The sequence below is a fragment of the Penaeus japonicus genome, unplaced genomic scaffold (genome assembly GCF_977035675.1).
Source record: "Penaeus japonicus unplaced genomic scaffold, GWHDUDI00000001_assembly GWHDUDI00000039, whole genome shotgun sequence".
Lineage (NCBI taxonomy): Eukaryota > Metazoa > Arthropoda > Malacostraca > Decapoda > Penaeidae > Penaeus > Penaeus japonicus.
In genome coordinates, this window is record NW_028234441.1 from 15,929,454 (window position 1) to 15,934,453 (window position 5,000).

Genomic DNA, 5,000 nt, shown 5'->3' on the forward strand with positions numbered 1-5,000 from the left:
ATCGATAGAGATAGAGAACGATCGGTAGTAGATTAGTACGATAAGTTGTAAAATAGACAGATAGATGAGGAGAAAAAACAGAGAGGATAGTGTGGTTGTTTTGTCAAAATAAGCGAAAGTATTTCCAGTTTCCTTTCTTTCAATTAGAAATCCGAACCAACAATATTATCTTCAAATATAGAAAATGAAAGATGATACAGAAAAATAAAAAAAAAAAAAGATGATACAAAACAAACCAATTTTTTTTTTTTTTTATATAATTTAATCGGTAAAGAGTGTTTACTTAAATGAAAATGACGTGTCAGATTTCTGTCACTCTGGATTCGAAATAGCGGATTACCGTTGAGCATTTCTCACGTATGTATATTTTCCTAGTTATTTTGTATAAGATGTTAAAAGATTAGCATAAAACACCTTTATAATATGTTCCCTATTGCTATCTTCATTTGCTCCACCCCCCCAAAAAAAAAGAAAAAAAAAGAAAAAAAACTGTTAGCACACACACACAGTTATTTGACACAGGTGTCAAATAACGACGCCGAAAAAATAGTTAGTGGCAACCGGCACGTACCCAAGACACCATTCAAGCCATGTTACTGCAGTTCCTTGTGGCCCTCAACAGCCAACACCTATTTCCAGTCTGTGCTTATTGATACGTCACCTTTTTTCTGTAACAGGTTGCAACAAATAAAAAAAGGGGACCACTGCCGTAAGTCGTAAATAAAGTACCATATGTTACATTGCATCATTGTCTCTTCTTATCAGTTTAGATCAACTGTATTAATAATTGACTCCATTTCGCTTTCTGCCAACGGCGTATGTATTTTCGGACTGTTGGTATCTCTCTGCTTCTCTCTCTCTCTCTTCTCCCCTCTCCTCCTCCTCCTCCTCTCTCTCTCTTCTCCCCTCTCCTCCTCCTCTCTCTCTCTCTCTCTTCTCTTCTCCCCTCTCCTCCTCCTCTCTTTTCTTCTCTCATCTTCTCATACTCTTTCTGTGCGTGGTTTTGTTTGTTTGTTTGAGGGTGTGTGTGTGTGTGTGTGTGTGTGTGTGTATGTGTCGTGTGTTGGTGTGGGTGTATTGCGTAACACATTTGATATTTGCATTTTCATATATGTTATACAATCCTTAGTTTTAAAACCATAAAATGTTTCTGTTTATAATGAAAAGTGTTGATTATGAAACTCGCATTCACATACACGCATTTAGGAGGGAAGGAAGAAGGCTGGACGCTGAAATTTACTAAAACCTATTATCGTTCATAGCTCGAAATAGTTTTGAGAAGTGAGAAGTGAAAGAGAGAGAGAGAGAGAGAGAGAGAGAAATGTAATATAAAATAGTTAAGTAATAAAAATTAATAGGTTCGAAACTGGCGGTTCACACACTGACTACGCCAAGTGATGCAACTGGAAACGAGTGTGCCTATGTTCGCACAGGTGTTCCTTGCTAGCCCAAGAAGGTTGTAATCAGCCTTTCATTACCATTATTATTATTATTAATATTCATATTATTATCATTATTATTATTATTATCATCATCATCATCATCATCATTATTATTATCATCATTATTATTATTATCATTATTATTATTATCATTATTATTATTATTATCATTATTATTATTATTATCATTATTATTATTATTATTGTTATGAGTGACCTGTATTTTCAAAATAACCAAGTTTTCCTCCAATAATTCCATAAGACAACAGCGCACTCTTGACCCTTTGACCTTTCTTTTATTTTATGCCGTTTATTGAGTAATTCTAATAATCAATACCTTTTAGTTTTCCTTTCTGCTATGTCTCATATCAATATTTACTTTTAGAGAGAGAGAGAGAGAGAGAGAGAGCGATGAAGTGATGCTGCAGCGTCTTACAAACAGCTTCTTGTGACACGTCACTAATGCATCTCGGTGGCGCCAAACGAGAGCCGGGCTCATCTCGTTCGGATGCCGCTCGGAGGATCGTCATCCGACTCGGAGGCTGCAATCCAGGTCACTACAATATGACTATGCTAAGGTCGATATAAATCTATCATCGGTATTAATTTTAGTGATGAGGAACTACTTTTCCTAAATAACTAAATCTTCCTTTAATACTTATCCTAAGTGTAGTTAAGTCACATTGACCCTTCTTTTATATAAACAGAAAGAGAAGGAGGGAGAAGAATAGAGAGGAAAAGAAAAGAGGACATGAGAAGAAAAGAGGAGAGGACACGAGAGGAAAGAGGAAAGGAGAGAAGGGAAAATGAGAAAATCGATAGAGATAGAGATAGATCGGTAGATAAATAGATAGACAGATAGAGAGAAAAAAGAGAGGGAAAGTTTTCCAGTTTCCTTTCTTTCAATTAGAAATCCGAACCAACAATATTATCTTCAAATATAAGAAAATGGAAAGATGATACTAAACAAACCATTTTTTTATATAATTTAATCGGTAAAGAGTGTTTACTTAAATGAAAATGACGTGTCAGATTTCTGTCACTCTGGATTCGAAATAGCGGATTACCGTTGAGCATTTCTCACGTATGTATATTTTCCTAGTTATTTTGTATAAGATGTTAGAAGATTAGCATAAAACATCTTTATAATATGTTCCCTATTGCTATCTTCATTTGCTCCACCCCCCCTCCCCCCCCAAAAAAAAAAAACTGTTAGCACACACACACACACACACAGTTATTTGACACAGGTGTCAAATAACGACGCCGAAAAAATAGTTAGTGGCAACCGGCACTTACCCAAGATACCATTCAAGCCATGTTACTGCAGTTCCTTGTGGCCCTCAACAGCCAACACCTATTTCCAGTCTGTGCTTATTGATACGTCACCTTTTTTCTGTAACAGGTTGCAACAAATAAAAAAAGGGGACCACTGCCGTAAGTCGTAAATAAAGTACCATATGTTACATTGCATCATTGTCTCTTCTTATCAGTTTAGATCAACTGTATTAATAATTGACTCCATTTCGCTTTCTGCCAACGGCGTATGTATTTTCGGACTGTTGGTATCTCTCTCTGTTTCTCTCTCTCTCTCTCTCTTCTCCCCTCTCCTCCTCCTCCTCTCTCTCTCTCTCTCTTCTCCCCTCTCCTCCTCCTCCTCTCTCTCTCTCTCTCTTCTCCCCTCTCCTCCTCCTCCTCTCTCTCTCTCTCTCTTCTCCCCTCTCCTCCTCCTCCTCTCTCTCTCTCTCTCTTCTCCCCTCTCCTCCTCTCTCTCTCTCTCTCTCTTCTCCCCTCTCCTCCTCCTCTCTCTCTCTCTCTCTTCTCCCCTCTCCTCCTCCTCCTCTCTCTCTCTCTCTTCTCCCCTCTCCTCCTCCTCTCTCTCTCTCTCTCTTCTCCCCTCTCCTCCTCCTCTCTCTCTCTTCTCCCCTCTCCTCCTCCTCCTCTCTTTTCTTCTCTCATCTTTCCATACTCTTTCTGTGCGTGGTTTTGTTTGTTTGTTTGAGTGTGTGTGTGTGTGTGTGTGTGTGTATGTGTGTGTGTTTGTGTGTGTCGTGTGTTGGTGTGGGTGTGTTGGGTAAAACATTTGATATTTGCATTTTCATATATGTTATACAATCCTTAGTTTTAAAACCATAAAATGTTTCTGTTGATAATGAAAAGTGTTGATTATGAAACTCGCATTCACATACAGGCGGTTAGGAGGGAAGGAAGAAGGCTGGACGCTGAAATTTACTAAAACCTATTATCGTTCATAGCTCGAAATAGTTTTGAGAAGTGAGAAGTGAGAGAGAGAGAGAGAGAGAAAATGTAATATAAAATAGTTAAGTAATAAAAATTAATAGGTTCGAAACTGGCGGTTCACACACTGACTACGCCAAGTGATGCAACTGGAAACGAGTGTGCCTATGTTCGCACAGGTGTTCCTTGCTAGCCCAAGAAGGTTGTCATCAGCCTTTCATTACCATTATTATTATTATTAATATTAATATTATTATCATTATTATTATTATTATTATCATCATCATCATTATTATTATTATCATTATTATTATTATCATTATTATTATTATTATTATTATTATCATTATTATTATTATTATTATTATTATTGCTATGAGTGACCTGTATTTTCAAAATAACCAAATTTTCCTCCAATAATTCGATAAGACAACAGCGCACTCTTGACCCTTTGACCTTTCTTTTATTTTATGCCGTTTATTGAGTAATTCTAATAATCAATACCTTTTAGTTTTCCTTTCTGCTATGTCTCATATCAATATTTACTTTTAGATTTATTGGTCTTTTTTGGGGTGGATGAGTGGTTGGGTGAGGACTTATATATATATATATTTTTAGCTAAGAAGCCTCTGTTTCTCAAGCTATGGATTTTCTACTAGAAAAAGACAGAGTGTGTGTTACCGGCGCAGCGGATTCGTTTAGTTTGAAAATGTTACACATCGAAAAAAAGTGAAATTACTATTAATAATTTCGCAATTGTCGCGGGGTATAAGGCTCCGTAGCCACAATATACTATAATTAGTGGGTTCCTGTAGAATTAATTTATATGGATTGGTAGCGTGTAGAAATCAATTGACACCCCTGGATTGGTTCTTAGTATTATCTCATCAAAATTAAGTTGCCTTATGAAAAAACATAAAACCGTGAAAAAGAAACCTTAATTAATGTTCTTCAGCATCATAATACTGTATAACCTGTCAAGACTGGTTCATATTTATAATTAAAAATAAAGAATCATGTCCAGCTCCTATGAAAAACAAATGCAGTCAGGAAACAGAACTTAACTTGTATTAAAATACGATGATGTGACGCTTCGATGGGCTGAGTCTTCCATCCGCCGGCTAATTAAAAAAAATCACACAGGGGGATAGCGAAACACCGTTGTCTGGCTGAGAATGGATCTATTTCCAGCTCAACGCGGCTTATATTTATAGCTTTCGTGACGTCATAAGCCACGTCGAACATCGATTAATGCAAATAAAATGTATACATAAATAAAAAAGAAAAGGCACAAAAATCATACAAGATCATCACCAGGAG

At 36.6% G+C, this 5,000-nt stretch overlaps 1 protein-coding gene across 4 annotated transcripts in view; it reads left to right on the top strand.

The window, feature by feature from the left end:
• Positions 1-2,645: 2,645 nt before the first annotated feature.
• The window catches only part of LOC122244784 (galactosylceramide sulfotransferase-like), an 8,195-nt gene continuing 5,840 nt past the window's right edge, over positions 2,646-5,000 (top strand). For all 4 annotated transcript variants that reach the window (XM_086533604.1, XM_086533605.1, XM_086533606.1 and 1 more), the window contains exon 1: positions 2,646-2,879. The gene's annotated coding sequence lies outside the window, so the exon portion shown is untranslated. The remainder of the gene's footprint in view (positions 2,880-5,000) is intronic.